This window comes from Apus apus, chromosome 1, assembly GCF_020740795.1.
Source record: "Apus apus isolate bApuApu2 chromosome 1, bApuApu2.pri.cur, whole genome shotgun sequence".
Taxonomy (NCBI): domain Eukaryota; kingdom Metazoa; phylum Chordata; class Aves; order Apodiformes; family Apodidae; genus Apus; species Apus apus.
This window is the reverse complement of record NC_067282.1, coordinates 39137903-39159839: the sequence shown is the minus strand read 5'-3', so window position 1 is coordinate 39159839 and position 21937 is coordinate 39137903.

The following is a 21937-nucleotide window of genomic DNA, read 5'->3' as shown; positions in this document are numbered from 1 at the left end:
AGTTATCAGTTATGTCACAATTTGCCAGTAATCAGGGCTGATGACATCAAGATTTCCTCCTTGTCCTTTAGTACTTCACATACAACATTATGTGAACTGGAAAATACTAAGGACTTTATAAATAGGTGAATAGCCACAGAGGCTCAAAGGCAACATTCAATAGGAAATAATTAGCCATGGTAGAACAATATTTATATAAATCAAAACAAGCAAGGTCCAGCCACCTCTGAAAAGGATGCTGGAACATAATCTGAAAGCACTCAGCAAACCAGCAGTCTGGAGAGAAAATGAAGACTAATACTTTATTCAGTTAAATCAGCAGATGAACTTCAGGGGGCAGAAAACAATCACTTGCTTTGGAATTTGGCTCAGCCATGCCCCAGTTATATGACAGTAGTATAGATCTTCTGTGGCCACAAACAGGTAAACTCACTCTTATGATTCACAGAGCTGTACTGGGATTACTGTATCTGCTTATAATTTTTGTGGGTATTTTATAGACTATTCCAATGTTGAAATTGCTAAGCAACTTGAAGATCAGTACATTAAAATTTTGTGAAAGTGGATAAAAAAGATTATTTTAAAAGTTCTTCTTGGAAATGTTTGTTTGTGCTTTTAACATTAGAATATAAATTCCTGTAAGTAAGTTAAAGATGCTGAACAAAGAGCATAACAAATGCTCAAAAATAATTCATTTTCCTATATCATCACCTGTTCAAGAGACAACTCTCCCTTGAGTTTTTTAAGTATAGTTGACAACTAGTGAAATACTGTATAACACAGGTCCACTTGTGCTCTTCTGCCCAAAATAATCACTGACTTTAACTGAGTTTGTCAAATGTAGATCAGCAATGTCTAGAGCACAAACTGAGCCTCAGATATAATAAAATTTGTTAGAATTACTTTTTTAAAATAGTGGGTTTTGGCAATTGCAACTCAGATTTGCGGACTTCCTAGTGGAGAAACTAAAAAAGAAAAATATGCTGCTACACCACAACTTTGACAAGTATATACAAGATGGTTTTCTGTTACTGTTCTATTTTGCCCACCACACTCTGGCCAATATAATGTAGTCCATCATGCCTGTAGCTTTCCTCAGCTTGCAGTGTATAATATTCTCTTTGGTACTCATTATACAGCCTGCAGCCACTAACAGTTGTTGAACATGTTTTTGAAATTCAGTATTTGAGCCTTTCTTGCTCTGACAGACATTGAAAATGCTATCCATGGAGTCAGCTCATTTAGTTAGAAGATGTAGGTATACCTAGTGGTACATATGTAGGTTTTTTTCTTGAGGTTTTCTTAGAAACAGTGTATATTTATTTCAGAAGAAACTATATGCACTGCTCATCTGGAGGGACAGTGTGGATCAAGGTTGGGGGATAATTAAATGTCAGCAGAGGAGAAGCAGAGAGATTTGTTTTACAGAGTTTGTTTTACGAAGTTTAACTGGGGGAAGTATCTAAAAGTATAAAATTTTGAAATGGGAGTATATAATTAGAAAATTATTCTATGATTCTATGAAATGTAATTAGATCTATCTGATGTGAAAACTTGATGACTCATCATTTTCTGCAAGCAAATAATAAGTACATGTATATTTTAAATAAAAATTATATGGAGTGCATACACTGTCTGTAATATACATTAATGACTATAGTCTTCCAAACAGGTGTCCAGATATTGCTGGGGAAGTAAATAAAACTGTAACAAGGAGTTGTCATTTTTCACAGCATTCTAGTTGGGGAGTGCAAATGTGGTATGATAACTGAGGAGCTGTCACTCATGGGAGTGTTTTTACATGTTACACTGTACGAGGACACTTATTTTCTACTGCTTCACTGGACTGAGGTGAAAAATTATATACAGTTGTAAGGGACAGAGTCTATTTGTAACTGAGTGTAAAAACGTTAAGGAAATCAGAATAAAAATAGAACACTTAATAATATATTTGTATGAGAGCAGTTAAGCCTCTACAATATTTTTGTTAGCATTAATAGTTCAACATTAATGATATGTTCTCTGCTCCAGAATTAAGTTCTCTGCTGTGGGAATACATGCTCCTCCCTGTTAATGCTTTTTTTCTTCCTTGAGTGTAAATTGTGTTCTTTGTTCAATGCATAGTAGATGGTTTTTGCCACTATAAATATTGTATGTCTACTTCAAGACATACATAATAATGAGAGAGTATTATAGCTATATATATGTTTTTAAAGAGGTATATAATAAAAAGTATTATCGCTAATCATGTCTCCAGATAGAGATATTAAAATAAAGGCATTTAGTTTTTCAACTCCTATTTACTGTAAAATACTGTGTCCCTTCTTTAACTCTTACACACTTTGGAAACCTTAAAATACGTTTATTGGTAGAACTGTGCATTTCAAGTTGGGTAGGATTGTGGACTTCAAGTTATGAACTGCAACATTTATTCTGAAGATTCCACATTTGTAAGAAATATTCTGTCTGTATCCTTTGGATGTAGCTTCATGGGATTAAATTTTCAGCTACACATTCTATTCATATAGAAATATCTGTAAATATATTGAGAGAGAAATTCAGAATGTCTACAAATAAATAGATCCAAAAGTAAATTACCTACAAGTACCAGCCACTGAGATGGTAATAAAATCTATAGCATCATGTCTTGAAAGAGAATCATGGGAATGCATATTAAATACTTGACATTATTTTCCTTACTCCCAGAGAGAATATGACTTTTCTGTGCAAAACATTCAGATTGTAGCTTGTGTCCTGTGCTCTCAGCCCTTCAAATTGTTTAAGACTTTAAAATTTAATCAAGGGATTTCTTAATGGAGGTGAAGGAAGAGTAACATCAGAAATAGATTTGACAAAAGGGTAACAAATTTCTACTTAATTATTTACAATGGCCGTATACTGCTACTTAGAGACACAAAGTAGTCAGACTCCTGAGCATCAGATCCAACAGTCTGGAAGGACAAGGGCATCAATTCGTCCTCACATCGTGCAAACAGTTTTCAAGATTGCATCTGTTGCTCTTGATGAAATTACAAGTCTAGGATCTGATGCAGCATGCCAGCAATTTATGATCACAGGTCACTCCAAGCTGAATGTTTTCAGGGCACATCAAGCCTACTTGTCATTTGCATGCAGCTCATTTTATCACCTAAGAGATGTTTTTCATCAGGCCACTAGGCAGACATTTGCAGTTCTGGAAAGCCTGCATATTATTTTTTTTTAAATGACCTCTTTTCATCCATCACAACATTAGAACAAACATAAAAGCAAAATGTAATATTAAAGCAATTAACCTATTATCTTCAGGTCAGGTATTTGTTATTTTGCCATTTACAGAATGACAAACTCTCCCACTTGGCTGCTGATGTTTGGACTGGGCCAGCTGTCTGTTCTTTCTAAATGCTGTTTCAGTTGATTACTTGACAATGAAGTGCCCTTCTTCCTGCCATTTGGGATTACACCTAGTTAACTCTATAGCTGAGCAATTTTCCCTATAATGCCTATTCAAGGAGGAATAAATAAATAAATAAATAAATAAATAAATAAATTAAAAGGCATATTCTGCATCTATTATGTTACGTTGTTGCACCCTGCAGCTTTTTGGGCAGGTTTTCTTTTCCAGAGGAATCTGTCTTGATTTTAATGTACCTGGTGGGGAAAAAAAATAAAATTAAAAGTTATTTGACATTGTTATTTCTAATGTCATACCACTCACAGGGACCACAAAGTTCCTGTAAGTATAATAACAATTTAGAAAAGGGAGACAACATTTCTCAAGACATTTCAAAATTAAAGGTTAAAGGATAGAAGTATGACAAGCTCCATATAGACTTCATGGAGGAAGTTTAAATATTTGAATAATTCTGATTATGGGGGCATGGAGAGGTGTTTGCAACAGGAATGGGATTTATTTGCACTAGCTTCAGCATCTTCAGTCTACATCAATGCTAATCATCCTAGATTCCTTTGCAAACAGCTCCATAAGGGAATTGATTCCACCCAACGATGGGCATCTAAGATAAATGAGAAAAATGCCCCCTGGGGGTTCCCATTTCTGTCTAATGACTATAGGGGGAGATAGGATGATTTATTCAGATTTATATATAGAATTGATGGTTCTCTGACAATATGAAGGATGAGTCCTGCATCAGGTGTATTTCTAGCCATGTTGCAGCCTCTCAAATGGGTTCAATCTTTGCTGTGGCATGTTTAGTACACAGGTTCTGTATATCCCAACATATTCTAGCTATCCATCATGCTGCAGATATCTGGCTTCTGTTCCAGAGAATAACAATGAAATGTTTACATGGTCATATAAAAGCATTCTAACTCAAGTAAAAAAGGATTATGCCTATTCTTCTCTCACAGTAGTTTAAAACAGACTAGGTTTGAAGTATCTAACTTGAAATTATCTCTACTAATGATACCCACAACACGCTAGCTGTTGCACACTATCCTGCTTCTTTGATCCATTTAGAGACTACACAATACTAGCCCAGTAAGATTTTGGTCTTAGTCATTGATTTGGAGATCAAACCTAAGAACCGAAAGTTGATTTGAGTTGCTGTTGTGATTGTACTAGGCATATTTAGATCTCTGATCTCACGCTGCCATAGAGCCTGAAACAGCACAGTCCAAAAATACATGTGAAAACATGTTTACTGAACAATCTAAGTAAAGTTGAAACATGACCCTCTTCTGACCCATTTATGTACAATTTAATGCAGTTTTTTGGATACTTGGATGTGGTGCATAACTTGGATTTCACATTTTAAAGTCAACTCTCTTTTTCTTTCCTTGCTGATATACCATGTTATACTTTGCACACCCTATCGCCCTTATACTTTGTCTGGTTTACCTCATCAGCTTTCATTTTTCAGCTACTATAAGTAGACAAATCTCTCCTTCTCTCTCCACTTTTTTCCATTCCATGTAATAAGGCAAGCAGCTCAACCAAACTTTCTGTCATGTCACCCTGTTATCAATTCACACAAAACAGAGGGGGAAAAAAATCACCTCTCCTTCTCTACCACTACCAAAACTGTCGTACAGACTTATAACCCAGGTCTTATAATTTCCTCCAGGACATTTTCTGCAGCATTCATGGGAGATGAAGGTGCAAAGAGCATCCAAGGATATACTGTCATGTATAGGAGGAATCTGAATTAGTCTTTCATTAGTGTGAAGTATGTTCTTAGCTTAAATCTTTTCTGAGTGAAGATGAAGTATGCTTGGACAAAGGAGTTACTTCTAACCTCCAGCAAATGCAAACAGATATTACAAGAAAAATAAAACATTTTCTTTGTGTTCTGTTTTCCTAAAATATATGCCTATCAAGCCTTGAGCAACAATACCAATTAAACTAGCCATAAAAGCTTGACATTTAATGTTGAAACAGATAAGAGAACACAAGTGAAACCTTTCAGGGGAGTGAGGAAACAGAAGGTGAGTCACAGCACCTGGAAACACCCCTTGGTTCTCTATGAGACTTAAAGGACAAATTACATGCAGATTATAAAAATATAATTTTTTAATGGATACAGCAACTTGGGTGCTGCAGTGTCATACATCTGCTTTATAGACTGCTGAATAATTTAGTAATGAATTTTAAAATTAGGATATGTTACAAAGGACCATAAATATTTCATGAAGCATTGTTGAATTACATGGTATCAAAATTGCATCTGTTATAGGATGTTTCTTCCAGTAATGGTTAACTATGTTTAAACATAGTCACTGCTTTCTTAATTTTAAGTATTTTAGTGATGTTCTGGAGAGTGAAATCAAGAGAGGTTATACAGTATAGAGCTCCTCCAGATGGTGCATGCTCCTGCTCTAATAGCCTAAATCAGCCTTTGTTTTGCATTTTTTTTTTTTAAATCATCAATACCTAAACCATCACTACAAAACTATTTTTTTCTTGCAACTACTACATTGGAAAATCTTGCCATGAATTTTTCTGTGTGCCCTCAGGAAGATGACAAACACCGAAGCCTTAATCCTGTACATTTTTACTTGATTATGGTAGGCATCTGATTTTCTCTGATGTTCCACAGGGAAAGATTTGGAAAGTGGGAATATTATTGCTGTTGAAGCAAAATAGGTCCTACTTCTTTCTGTATCTGACCAAGTGTCACCATCTTTACCTTTTAAAATGTCACGCTTCTATGCTCACATCAGACAAAAACACAAGGCTTTCTGAAACAGTGAGTGGAGAATAAAACTTCCTCTTTGTTGTTAGAATATAGGAGAAGGATCTCTAAAATAGTAAATTACTTTCTACTAACATGGTGTACTATATTATTCTATAAGGATGGTACTGGCCAGTGTTTATTGCTATTACTCATATTGATTAAAAAAAAAAATATTTTCTCATATTCTTTTACTGAATGCTGTCCTCATAATATGACATAATTACTGAAATGGTATTTCAAGATGCTGATAAACTCTTTAATTAGCATTTCTAAAGTAATAAAAGTGATTGCATCTGACCCTTTTGGTCCAGAAAGGCACAACCCTTGGCACAGCACTGTTGCAAACAGTTACCACTAACTGCTTTCCTTATTGAAGCCTAATTACAAAGATTTAAATATCTGCCTTCCCAAATAAAAAACAATATTCATTTTGCTGCAATATTACAGTCAACCTCAGCACAGCTGTGAAATACCACAACCCAGCTTACTGTACTAATGAAGCAAAGAGCTTTATGTTTTTTTTTAAAAAGAGGTAAAAATTATATTCAAGCCCAGATTTTTTTTTGTTGATATTAAGACGTCTATGTTTAGTCACCACGTAACTACTTGAAACACCCCCTGCTTCTCCAAAGCTCAATGAATCAAGTTGACTTTGCAGGCTTCCAGTAAGGTACTTAGCATGGATGCACAGTTTTTTTCTCCCACTCCTGCCTCAAAACACAAGATCATATCTCCACTCTTCTGGCTCCCTGGATGGGTATTCTCTAGTCTAAATCTGTTATGCAGCCATCTGTTAATTAACTACCAGAATTCTGTAAAGTGCATGTGCAAAAGAATGTAGATGTTTTAGAGATGTCAACTAGCACTTTAGAAAAATAATTTCCATTTTCTGCACCCCAGTCTTGACAGTGAATTCCTTCTATCTTCGGCATATTTTGACCGTCCTTATTGAGTGACTATTGATCTTTTCCTTTGCATTTCTTGAGTGAATAGTGAATGTTCCTCTGCTTCTTGTATTTTGTCTGTGCTTCAAAGTCGTTGCTGATACAATTATTGTGGTAATGCATCCAAGACTTTCTAAAAGCTGTTTTCCTTCTTGTGTTTGTGATTGAATGCATACTGAGTATTAACCATTAAAGAATTGCAGTGCTAAGAGAGATCCAGGTTTTGGAAACTGAACTATCATCTTCAGGATATTGTGGAGGTTCTTCACCGGTATAAGAGGGATAAAGGAAAAAAACACAACCCTTTTTTTTCTTTGTGTTAGTAAAATTTCTGAGATTGAATTTGTTGCCTTTATTAAAATTATAAAATCTCCTTATTCCATTTGTTCTTGGTCTGATATATGTGTGTGTGTAAAAAAACAGGTGATTGCAGGCAACAAACACAGAGATGTGTTCAGAGTTCAAATTCCTGGGCAGGTTCCTTCAGGTGTTACTGTCTGTCATCCTCAGGTTATCTTCTTTGTCTGGAAGTAGATGCACACTATACGTTTTTGCTGTGGGAAAAGTTGGAGGAGGACAGATGGTGGTCTTCTAGAAAGAGGGATTGAAAACTTTCCAGGCATGACTCTGGTGCAGACAGGAGTTTTAGCAGTAACGTACAAGACTGAAAAAAATAAATTAAGAAGAGAAAAATACTATCACAGCTCATTTGCTATCATGTATATGGTGTCTTTTTTTGGTTTGGTTTTCGTTTGTTTTTTTTCAAACACATCATTAAGTATCACTATACTCTACTGCAACTTGAAAGTCTCAAATTTTAAGCCAGTGAGAGGGGGGACTGACTTAAAAAAATAGATATGTTACTAATATTATAACCAGGTGTCTGGTTGATAGAGATAAATAGACATCTGCTGTAAAACAGGTGTTTAAGATCAGCAATATTCCTAACTTCAGGGGTCAAACAATAAAAACAGCTGACTGTGTAGAGTTAAATAGACAGTGAGCTATAGTGAATACACTATAAGCCATATTTATAGCTAATACAGCAAACTAATTAACATGGCAGGTAAATTACTGACAATCCCATGTCTTACATAAGTGTCTCAGGGTGTAGGTAAATTATCTGAATAGGCTATTGAGCTATTCTATGAGTCATTCTAGTTAAGCCTTGCTGAAGGAGAGAGAAGGTGGATGGTGTATGCTGCCTGTACTGACATCTTACATCCTTCCTTATTCAAGACATTTGTAGCTAATCCAGAAGTCAGTGACATCCTGAGTGTGAGTACTTCCTATACTGCAGTATAAATTATCATGTCATCATGTAAACATATCTTATAGCTATGTACCTTATGGATTATACAATAATAATTATATTGCATTAAAATGCACCACAATAATGATTCAAATTATCAAGAATTTGACATTTTTGCAACCCATACCTATATTCAGTGGTTCTAAATTGAAAGCCTCAGGAACAAAACATTATTTTCACACAGATTATTACAAGGCCTGACATTCTTAAAGGCACCAGTTGTGGACAAGGTTCTGTGTAGTAGAGAATATAACTGAAGTCATATGAAAGGGCCAGGGAAAAATAACTATGTCTTAAAATGTCTCTAGGCACAGATATTTTTTGTAAGCAAAAAATAAAGCTCTATCAAACACTGCATACAATGGCCTTAATATTAACTCTTTAATGTTAAATTCCAAATGGAAAAGACATTAGTAATGTGTGCATTGTTATTTATTTGGTACAGTTCCATAGCTTTCCTTACATTTCAAAGCATTATTTGTTGCTTTCTAGTTTTGAATTAGTCTCTCAGTCTTTCTCTAAGAGAAATCTACCAGCTGTAACCATCAGTAATTGTCCTTTTTTGTCATAACAAAACATGCAGTGCCATATCCAGAGATGAATTCGTCTGGTGGGTTCAGAGATAGGAGTCAGCAAAATTAAAGAAAAAATGAATTACCTGAGAACAGAACAACAAGGCTGAGAACAGACCCATGCTGCGAGTCCTGTGGCACAAAGAGATGTGCAGTCTAATCAGCATAACAAAAATAAATGCCTTACTTCCAGCTGAAGAGACTCTAAAATTTCTGTCCAACAATATAACTGAAAACTGCTCCTTCTTAATATTTCTGGACTTCCCTGACAAGCTGAAGTACAAGTTATTAATAAAATTTAAAAAAAATAATAAAAATTATTACCAAGCAGTTAATTCTTTCTATTTCCTTTAGCCTCAATAGGTATGTGCTTTGTATCCCTACATGAAGAGACATCCGGTTATTAAAAAAAAAAAAAAGTGCTATATTTAAGAGAAAACATATTTTACACATCTGTCTTTGTCACCACCTCAAATTGAACTCAGCTTCAGAAAGGATGTCTTTACAGACAGAACTTACCCAAAAAATCATTTCCATGACATAAAGCTCTATATTGACTTACACTAACTTGGAATCTACTGTATTTTTTAATGGAAGGATAATTCTTGGCTTTGAAGAGAACAGAAAGATCTGCAGCTTTATAGACAGAAAGTTGATGTATTGATGCTGAGGGGGAGAAAACATACAAAAAACATCATAAGTTAAGATAAAGATGGGAAGATCCCTTCTCAATTACCACCACAGGCCAAACAGTCTTGACTTGGGGAAAATTAATTTAATTTATTGCCAACTAAAATAGAGCTGGGTGGTGAGAAATAAAGACAAAATATTTTAAAGCAGCATCTTTCCCTTTTGTCCAGGCTTAGCTTCACTCTTTCATTCCTGATCTGTGGGTATCTGCTCTGGTGTGGTCTCCTCCAGGGCCTGCAGGGGAGTTCCTGCTGTGGTGCGTGGAGCACCTCCTCCTCCTTCACTGACCTTGGTGTCTGCAGGGCTGTTTCTCACACTTTTTTTACCCTCACTTCCCACTGCCTGAGCAGCATTCTGACCTTTCTGAGAACTTTTTTCCCTAAAGTGCCACCACCTTGTCTAAAGGGCTCAGCCACGCTCTGCTTGGGGGTCAGTTGGAGCCGGCTGGAACTGGCTGTATCTGGACCCAGGGCAGCCCCGGCCTCTCCTCACAGAGGTGTCCCTGCAGCCCATGCCAGCTCCTGGGCACCAGCACCGGGTACATAGACATAGGCTGCAAACAGGACAAAAGGATTTTCACCATCTGAATGCTACCAGGGGTGTATCGTTGACACTTTTTCTGTTGCTATACATACAAAAAATACATATAGGCCTTCATAATGAGACAAGGTAATCAGGTTACTTCATAACGAGGAGCCAGCAAACTAGCAGTCAGTATCTCAGCATAGTTAGGGCTTCATAAAAACCTAACCTTTCACAATGGCGCTTGCCAGATCTTGTGCCAAAAGTTGCATTCAGCTGCTGCCTGACACTGACTGCAGTGCAGCGCACATCTTACCTGCAAGGAAACCGAGGGTAGAGCAAAACATTTCATGAAATTTAAGGATGTGACCCCACTTCACCCTGTTTTATAGCTCTAGAGGATAGATATCTGCACCTTAGCTGAACCCGTTTGTCATTCTTTACAGTCAATGAGAGAAGCAGGCACTCTTTGAGGCATAATTCATCTTACTGTTGAATAAATCCATTGGCTGGTACTATAATGAAAAACATTCTCTATTTACCTATAGCTGATTTGGATTTAGTCCTTAAAAAAAAAATAGTCTTATATAAGAAGGGGGCCTACAGGAAAGCTGGGGAAGGACTTTTTACAGAGGCTTGCAGTGAGAGGATAAGGGGTAATGGTTGTAAACTGAAAGAAGAGAGATTTAGGTTAGAGATCAGGCAGAAATTCTTCAGTGTAAGGGTAGTGAGACCCTGGAACAGGCTGCCCAGGGATCTTGTCGGGGGTCCATCCCTGGAAGTGTTCAAGGGCAGGTTGGCTGGGGCTCTGAGCAGCCTGTTCTAGTGGGAGGTGCCCCTGCCCATGCAGGGGAGTTGGAACTCGATGATCTTCAAGGTCCCTTCCAACTCCAAACATTCTGTGATTCTGTGATTCTGTGTTAAACCAGAACATTAATAACATCCAAGAAGCACAAAATCTTTGTACTACTCTGTTATAGGAACAGTGTAGTGCCTCAGAAAACTAGAGTAACTAGCTAACTGAAAGTCTCCTTTTGTTCAGTTGTTCAGCTGCATCTTTACTCAGTTCCATCTGTCTTAAAAATATGGAAGAGGGAAAAAAACCCAAAAAACCCCAAAACCAACCAACCAAAAACCCAACACAAAACCCAACAAAAACCCAAATCAGAAAGCTGCACTGAAGCATACTGAAGATTCAATTTAAAATAGAGAAATAATCACTGTGTTCATAGGCCTGCAATTTGCAAACACACTGTGAGAAAGATGCTTTGACACACATGCCCATGCTCCTCAGATCGTTTAATGGGATTGTACATTTCAGTTGGTCTAATCCAGCAGCAAACAGCAAATCCCCTTTCAAGACAGCTGTTTTAGACAATACATTAAGGAATGGAGTTAACATCCTGCTTTCTTCCTATTCCTGCTTCAACTGATTTGGGAGGACTAGACACACCAAATAATGTTAATCTCAACTAGTTTTAGGTACCTAACCAAGCACTGTTCCCATCATCTCCTCACATAGTCAGTGGGAGATCTGAATCACCTATGGCAGCTCTGGTGGCAATTTAGCCACTTGTGTTAGGTACCTAAATTAAAGTAAAATTGATGCAGACCTGATTATTTACATAAAAATGGTCTCCCAAGGCAAAACTTCAGGCACAGAGATGTAGGAGGGAAGATATTTACTCTCATGGGCAAAATTTTTGTCCAAGACATTCAGATGCATTAAAAAACAAATGTGTGTGTATCAATATGCAGTTGGCCCAACTAAGAACAGTGGTGGCGCCTTAGCGGAAAGCTGAAAAAGAACTGGTTTAACAGGTCAGATTCTTCTCATATTTTGTTGTGTTATATCATTGAAAATCCAGAACTTAGCTAGCTTTACTAAATGGAGTCCCCAGAGTACCTGGCTTTCATAGATTTTCAGCACAAATGTGGGTAATGTTTAGTTAGGTAACATGACAGTATTTTTGCTTTATATACAATAAGTAGCACTATTAGCATAGTGATAAACATACATATGCCTTGGCTAGTATTTTTGCCCCCTATTTCTGAAGGCTTTGCCTGTCTAAAGCTTTCCGATTTTCTAAAAGAGACAGTATTATGGAGCTGTGGTAGTCATTCTATGGCTAAGGTTGTAAGTAGCTTCCATTATAAGCTCAATTAGGCCCTTCCATCTAATTTTAACATCAAACTGTTCTATTAGAAATTTCTCTTGTGTGGTGTTCTGAAATAAGATTATTTTTTTTCCCTCTAGAAAGTTTGAGGGTAATTGGACAAGGCATTTGTGAGATTTGAGAGGCTGTAAAATCAGTGGTAATTTGCATTTGTTACATTATCCTAATGCATTTCAGAACAGCATATCCCCAAAACAGCATGTTGTAGAAACGGCAAATGTGGTTTATACTCTTGTCTTCACTGAGAAGTGAAGTTTATGAGCTTTACAGGACTTGACAGGACTACCAGGGCTAGGAAAGAAGCAGAGCTTAAAAGGTCCTCAGGAGCTGGGCTGCTGCCAGAGCATTTTTTAGTAGGTACTCAGCAAAATCAGGCCTTTGGAGCATCTTTCTGCCTAAGAATACTTTAAAAAGACAGAATTAGGAAAATGTAGAAATATTAGATTAATTTTTCTCTTACTAAAAATAACCAAATTCCCTTAAAAATCATTGACACTAACTTTCAGATGTCTCTCCAAATAGTTTAGAAATAAAACCACAACTTTATCAGAACATTATACAAGAAATTAAATATTTGAAAGCCAGAAAGCTGTGGCATTCTAAAGGAAGATTAATAAAGCCTAAAAGCCAAAATCTTTAATATTCTTATGTAAAGGTTTCAGTATTATTCATAGAACATACAATTATGTGACAGAGCAGAGACTGATTATTAGTACAGCTAATGTGGAAGGCATGGAAAATAAATTATTTCACCCAACTTGCATCACCTAAAATTTAGTCACAGTGTCCAAAGTAATCGTCCCATAATTCCCACTGAAGAATCAGAGATGCAGTTCAATTGCCCTAAAGTAGGAATTCCTCTCTGTTTCAGGTGTTCTAAGATACCTGAGACATCAAGGTGGGGTTGGCAAACATGACAAAAAGAGATCCCTTTAGAGACCCCTTTGAAGCTGTTGCTGAAAGTGACTCAAGGCATATCAAGATATTTAAAATGTCACTAGATTAAGTGTTTTGGGAAGTGAATTCCACCCAGCTGTCAAGCTTAAACTAAATACAAAACTTGTGACTTAAATGAGTAAAGAGTACTGCCACCCCTACTCACAGACATAAACATAAGCCTAACAGGTGGGCTTGCTAGTCACATCATTTATATTTTTTTACATTGACTTACCTGGAGAACAGTTTGTGCAGGTCTGCCAATCTAAATTGCAGTTATGCTGTCACAGAGAAATAATAAAGGTATAATGAGTTACTTGTACACCAAGAAGAACAAGCATAGACAGTTCTCTGAGTTCTTAATTTGTGAAAATAGCACTATTTAGCAAAATAATTAACAACATTCTTAAAACATGTTTTTCAGCCTCAATGACTTTAAGTATACACTTAAACTTAGCAATTGCTGAGCATTTTCTGAATGAGAGCTTAAAAGATGAAGAATAAACACAAGAGAGAGAAAAAGAGATCACTGGAAAAAAATTGAAAGCTAAAAATATTTTCATCTCTCTAGAGTAATACATTTTCTTGGAAATACATAATGATCTAACTACAGTGACACTCCTCTTACAATGAAAATTTATTCTTAAATGATTTAGCAATGGCAGTGTATGATGAATAAATTATACATGAAGATTAAGTAAGGCAGCATTAGAGTGTCAATTGCAACTTTTTTTTTTATAACAGAATTAAGTCAAGGATACTTTAATGAGTGTTCTAAAGTTTTAAAAAGCCATGAACAATCTAATAGCTCTAATGCATGAATCCAGTTTTACACAGATAATATCATCATTTTCTCCTGTATTTATAGTTGTGTTCTAACCAAAACTGATGGTATTTTATGCATGATATGGAAGGAGTCCTAAAAAGAATTTAAGATGTTATTTTTCTTTGAGGTCTAGAGAGTCTCTTGTTATTGCAGACTTTTGGAAATTCTGAGGTGTTTTGGGCAAATTTACCAACCTACTCCTTCTGTTCATGTGTGAATTATGCCATGTCAATATTTGAATATATAGGTGTCTACACTTAATGGACTACTGGAGCAATCAGTGCTAACCAGTTCAGTTAGTCTACAAGTTCCTTGTACCATGAAAGAACTTTGTGCAGAGATTTGAAGTCCTCTTTACAATTACCCCTCTAATTCAATAAACCATTTGACTCCTGTAGCTTAGTCATTTAAACACCAAGTGAGTGATACAAAAGCTTCCTCAGTAATCAGCTGTTTGCAATCATATTTTCAGTTTAGGGGATGCCCTGCATGCAAGTGTGAAAAACAGAAGGGGAAAAATATTGCTTCTGTGTTCTTTAATGGTTTCCTAACTCAATATGGTATACTTTGTTCCATAGTATCCCTTATCTTTCTTCAAACAATTCTAATTACTATCTCCTATCAAAAGACTAACAGAGAACCCATCTCAGATCAATTTTTAATGACAGATCCTTTTAATGATTTCTATCCACAGCAGACAGATGTTATTTGTTAAGCTGACACGGAAAATTAGCTCTACTTTTCCTTTAAAATTCTCTCCCACAAACTAAACAACTGAATATCAGATAGGAGAATAGTAAAGATAGCCCAAGAAACTGGGATTCTTAAAAATAATGTATATTTGATAGACATTAAAAAGATTATTAAATCCCTCTCCTTTTGCTATTTGGCATGAGTAGCCTGATACATTTCAATTTAGTTTCCTTTTTTTTTTTGTCTGTACAGTAAATGAAACTGAAGAAATGCAAGGCAGACAACTCTTCATTTGGAGAAAAAAGAATCTCACTCAGCCACATACCCTGCCTCATCTGAGCTATCATTTTCCACTTTTCTTACATATCTGGAAGGCATTAAGCAATTTTTCCTATGAAAAAATGGGTCTTCTTTCCCTATCCAAAGGAAGTACTTTCCTTGTATAGCATCTAAATAACAAGCCACTTTAATAAAAGTATAAGCTGGAGGAGACTGCATGCTGGAAGTGCTACATTCAAGTTATATGTCAGTAAAAGCCTATGGTGAAAATTCTACCTCTCAAATATCTTCTGACTGCAGGAATCCTGGACACAGAAATTCTGCTCTTTTTCTCAAGTAGTGTATGGTTGAAAGTTTTGATCTTTTACCATAAGTCTTCACTTCATAACAAGATGCTAGAAAGTGCTATGTGGTCTATGATACACATGGTCATATAAAGTAGATGTTCTGTAGACCCTGTATGGAACTCTTACCTACAATTCTTTGGGTTTGAACTGAATTCTTTCCAAGTGTTTTTCCATATTATGACCCTACCACTTGATCTCTGGATGACAGCACATAAGATCAGTTCTACAGGTTATACTTTTCATCTCTGAACACCCAGAAAAATAGCTTTGTCCAAGTTTTCAGTCCTATCAGTGCACCTGCACCATGCTTCTGAAGAAAACTGTAAATTCAAAGGGTTGAATCTTTGATAAAGGATTTGAACTAGACCTAAATCTGAGGAGAGAATCTGGCACTAATACTGAGGAATGTGAAATTCCATGTCTGAAGAAGGACGATGAGATAGCTGGCTATCTGTGCTGATTAAAAAGCATTTTTTAAAATTAGACACAGAACTGTTCTGCTCTGCATTTCATTGTTGAAATCTGAACATACTCTTGGTTAAATAAAAAATAAAGATCCCATTTATTCTCATGATTGCCAAACTCCTGAAGGGACACTCATCAAACTCTTTAAATACAGGGCAAACCTGAGCAGCACTCACTTCCACTTACAGTTTTCAGAAGACGTTATGTCATATAGAAATGACAAGTTTAAGTTGTTTCTAGTTTGCCATCTCCTGATACAGTTTAGTCTCAGAAACTATAATTGAGCCATATATAGAAGAGAGTGGTTGAAAAGGAAGTGCCACAGTAAGAACACAAAGGCTTCCTGATACAAGAAACCTTTCTCTCTGTCAAGGCACTTCTCATTAAATACTGGCTGGTACCTTACAGAAATTAGTGTGCATTAGAGTCATGGGGAGCAGGAGGAAAAAAAAGATGTTACATTTATCTTTCTTGCTTTAAAGGTTATTTCTAAATTTTCATTTAATCTCCTTAATGAGATACCTGTTGTTACCCTAGACATACTTACCTACTTCAACAAGTGACAGATTGAACCCCAAATTTCAAATATTAGAACATAATAGCTCATTACAGATTCTTTAATGTTAATCAAAAGAAGAAGAAACCACACATCTGCAAGTGTTCAGAGAATTCAAAACGTTCAGAAACGAGTGACCCATTCCTCAGTTTTAAATGTTAGTTTTATGCAGGTGGTTTTCAAAATAAAAGCATATGTGTTCTAACATAAAGTATTTTATGCATATTAAATAGCTTTACCAGTGATTATATGAGAGTGTTAAGAAGTCAGTCTATTTACAGTATTTCACACTCAATGCTTGTTCATAGTGCTAGTATTATCAGGTTGCATACATCACTTTGAACGTGGGCCTTGCATGTCTTTTCTGCTGACTTTCAGCTCAGCATTGAGCTAAATCCCACAGGTCGTTATGAGAAATTCTTGCTTTTATCATAGACCAGACAACAAGAGTCATTAAACTTTGATTACTTCAACTGGATAATGTTCAACAATGAGATGCATGCAACCCAGAATACTTTTATTTTGAGTTTGAAAGATATAATTATTTCCTAACAGATTAGCCTGTAAAGGCTTTAGTAACTTGTCTGGGGATCATCTGAAAAAGCCAGTCAATTATTATAACAGAAAGGTTTGCAGTCACTCTTCCCTGCAGGATGGGTGTACTTCGTAATATACCTCATAGTCCCTATCCATCAGTTATCCACAGGAGTGGAACTGACGAAGAGAACAGGAGCTTTCTCTAGCAACCAATTTAACTTTCATCCACAACAACAGATGCATCACTGATACAAGGGCATGCACCTGAATCTCCTTCCTTTATGTACATGAAAATCTCTCCTGGGTTAGTCAGTTCACACATGGTCTTGTAGGACTGGATTGAGAGAGAGCAAAAGGAGAAAGTCAGCTGCAGAAATGCAGGGATATTTCATGGTCCAAAGGAAATATTGTATGCCAGAAGAAATGCAAAGTGTCTTGAGCTCTTCTACAGGCTTTTTTCCAAAACCTAAGGATAATCATCAGTCATGATAGAACTGAGACAGAGAAGTGTGTGCAGGTATACATTGTTTCACATGATCTGGTCTTCCATTAGCAGAGCATGACACATTTGTATGTGCCTCTGAAGACTGCTCGTCAATGCAGAATGTACTGTTATGTTTTTATGGGCAAAGGGATCAAAATTACAGTAGAGGCTGAGCAAGAGCAATGACACCAAGCAATATTGCATCTTGCTTAAGAGAAGCAGTAACATAACATAGAGACTTGTGCCCTAAAAAGATACTACAGGTTTTATCTACACTGCTAAATGTACCCACCCCAGGGCATGCTCCCTGCCTACAGAACAAGAGGTAGAGAATAGTATCCCAATCTGCTGAGCACTAGTGCACTACAGCAGACTGCCTATATCCACAGTACATAAAAATAAGTGCTGGGTTGTTTCCGAGACTCACGTAGGCAAGGTGTAATGATTTCATGGTTTGTTTTGTTGGTTTTTTTTTCCTCCCCAGGAGAAAGTGAAAAACATGAGGCCTCTACTGTAGCTTACCAAAGTGATCTTTTTACAGCATGAAAGTGAGGTCATGTGTTGCATGCCGAGGGGTGGGTAGTTAGAGCATGTATGAGGTCAGGGTAATATTGAAGGGAGGAAACACACTTGCTTCACTCTTGTCTACCACACCTTTTAAAAAAGTGTTCTGGTTATGTCTGGAGGTTAGCTGCTTGATGCATTGTGAGCTTCTGCATCAATTACCATTCATGTAATCTGGAGCGGCAGGCGATCTGCACACTGGAGGGAATTTGGAACTGGAACTGATTAACACCAAAGATGTAGTCACAGCGGGCAGTGAGGAAACATATTCAAGGTAAGAGAAGTTTAGGAGTACATATTCCCCTGTGTATATGGAGAAAATGTAGCTAGGATAGGTAATAGCTAATTATCCTTTAACATGTATCCTTTTATTTTTAATTCAGTCTTACTTAATACTGATATTTTTTCCATTATGATATGAAGCAAAGTTTAATCCTGCCAGATCAGTATCAAACTTTAGAAGGGAATAGGAATGCTAGGAAATAGTGATTAGCATCACTTCTAATGTACAAGAGTTTTCTGGATATTTTTTTTTTTACCATGTAAAGTTTAATGTCATAGCAATTGTATTTTCTCTTCCTGTCTTGTCCTTTTATATTCAAACCTTCTCTCTCCATCCATCCATTAAGCATTTAGATAGAAGATTACCTTCACAATTAAAAAATCTTTTGCTCTTTTTTTTTTTTAATGAAATATAGTCTCTACATATTAGTGCTAACTAGAGATAGCTTCTTCTTACTGACAGTGCCCCAAGACATACAAAATTCCTGTTTGTCTGTAGACATCCCTGCTACTTCGATGCTTATCACTAAAATGAGATATTAATTTGTATAATAAAACTTCTTTTTTAAGGATAACACACTTCTCTGGCACTGTATGTTCCACCGGCATTTTATGATCAAATCAAAATAAGAGTGACTTGGAGGAGTGTGGAACAGCAAATGAGGCACAGTGAATAGCTTAATAATATTTAACCTCCTTTCTGTGTGTCAAGTGCCCACAAGTAGCTTAATACTTTCTCAACTATATTCATTACTTGCAACTATTCACCACATACTTCCTCTTAATAACATGGATTGTAAATTGTTCATTTGAACGGTTTATTCAAATGCAATATTATTTTTCTTGACATAAAACATTTGTTCAATAAATGGAGAAATGCAAATTAATCAGGTATCTGGTGGAAATATCTTAGATTAAAATTTGTAATTTACTCTCTCAAATATTTGCCATGTGAGCAGTAAACATATTTCTAGTCTTAAATTTTCACTAGGATGCCTGCAAAAATTGTGTGTACAACTAGAAAATATTTAATTACTGCATTCTGATTGTTAAGGTAGTCTCCTAGAATGGGAAACAAAATCAGCTAAAAAGATTAACCCAATTCTCTCCCCACTCCCAACAAAGTAAAACAAAACAAAACACCCCAAAGTAAAATCATGCCAATATTAAAATAAACAGGTCTGATATTAATTTATCTCTTAAACCAGTTCCTTCTTGTTAATCTTTAAGGTTTGGGGATTTGTTCTGATGTCTCTTTATTTTCTCTCTCTTTCTCTAAAGCACTCAGATATACACTGAGCGAAGTTATCTGTGGAAAGCTATGTGTGCAGCATAGAGGTCAGCCTCACCTGTTGGCCAGGAGTCCTTGGAACAGTAGTTTCAGAAGTGTAATCTGGCCTTTTTTTGTCACTAGCAAATGTGACAGAACTTTCATAAGATCTCTCCCCTTTTCAAAGTACTTTAATACATGTTGTGTATTCTTTCTTTAAAATCTCTTGCAGCAGGAATGATCAAAAACAAATATTAAAGCTGTTTCCCTGTTCTGTGCTCCTTGCAGTATTTCATGATAATAACAAGGCTTTTCATAGAAGTCTATTGAGATTTTATGGTGTTTACTAGTATTTACTGCTTTTCTATCCTATTACTCTTTTGCAGCATGATGAACCCATTGATCACTCATTTGTATTGTGCATAGACTCATTCAAGCATATACAAGGTTGAATTCCTCCAGCTGTTACTACTGTGCTTGACCATAAAGGAGACACAGCTCGTGCATGACCTCCTTTTTGTAACTCTGATGGCTGTGGCATTATTTATTTTTCTTTAATATCATTTGTAAAAAGGACCCAAAGTTTATTTTTCCCAAAATACCAAATTCACTGCAAATCTACATGTGGATGTCTGTAAGTGATGGACACAAGGTTAGTAAAAAGGGGAGGGGCTGAGACAGGTAATTCATGAAAAGCTATAGTACAGATGGAAGAAGCCTCTGTTGTTGCCATCTGATACTCTGACAAAGGCTCTAAATGTTGCTTAGCTACCTTCTTTGTAGCTATATTCACAACCTTTAAGTTGCTCAGACTTGCTTCCCTGTTCCTTTCATGCTTTTTATCCTTATCACTTCAATATCTTTTTGCAAGAGATTTGCAGATAGATTATCACTGCAGCAGAATTCTCAACATCTTTTTATTCTTATCACACCTATACTGTCCAAAATTAGAAATGCCTTTTTTTGGACCAGCAGAACAGGTCTGGTGGTGATAACCATGACCAGCCAAGTCCAGATCCCTAGACAAGTCTGTAGGGATGTGAAACATACAAAGTCAAACTTTGAAGTCATCAACAAGCCAGGGTCAGGATCAGGTCTGGAGACAGCAAGCAGGGTCAGACATAGCCCAGGCATTTTTTGGCAGGTTTACAGTGATGAGGAAATTTTGAGATCAAGCCAGAAAATTAAGTCTCCAGTATTTACCCTTGTTTCACTAAACCTTTTGTTCATTTGACACTTACTCAAATTACACTCAGCAGCATCTATATTAATCAAATGGGAAATCTAAACAAATAATTTTACCCAATAGACCATCTCTTTTTTCTTATCGTATCTGTAACCATACACTGTGGTGGCTACAGTGAGAAAGAAAAGTGCAACCTTTCCCAAGAACATGTATTTTTCATAACATACTCTTATTCACAAGGCAAACACTTCAGGTCTGCTTCCTTGCTAGCAGCATGGAATTGCATTTGGTTTGGGTCTGTGTTTTGCCCAATTCAGAGCCATATTTTGTACTCTTTTCCCTAAGTATCTTCGGTATTATCCTGCTGAATACCTATAATGAACCAAGGTCCTATCTTCCATTATCTCTGTAGTCAGGGGATATTGCACTGCATCTGATGCCATCCCCAAAGCCATTCTCTATTGCAGTTACTGTGTTTTATGAACAACAGATGCTCTATGCCCCTTGTCCACCTTAAGCAGTTGCTGTCAAGATGAAGCATCAGAGTAGGCTACGTTGGCAACAAAAAAAACCCCACATAAAACCCCCCATCCCACAGTCTGGATTAGAGGTCATGCTTTTCAGTGCTAACTGCTGTCTGGAGATGTGGAGATGGGAACAACTGAACAGCTCTTCTGCTTTGGGTTTGAAGAAATAATGTTCCCAGTTCCCACTTGTAATTCTGGTAAAATAAATTATTTAATGAATTATACTCTAACTAAACACACAAGATTCATAACCATACCAATGTAAAAGGACAGTAGAAATTAAAGTATACCCTTCTACTATAGAGCTAATTTTCCTCCTTTCATTCATCCCAGAATTGTTTTGGCCTGAGAAACTGAGAAAAAAGAAAAAACCCTGCAGTAGAAGAATCACTTTATTTCACCAGAGAAATTCAGGAGGCTGGATTTGGTAATTATAGGTCAAGCTTTAAAATGCCTTGTGAAGATACATCAAATTCTCTCAGATCTAGTCTTACTGACTTGTCCTTAGGTTCTGCTGGTACTGTGGAAATCAGTACTGTTTTAATTATTATTTTTCCCCAGTCTTTATGTGCAA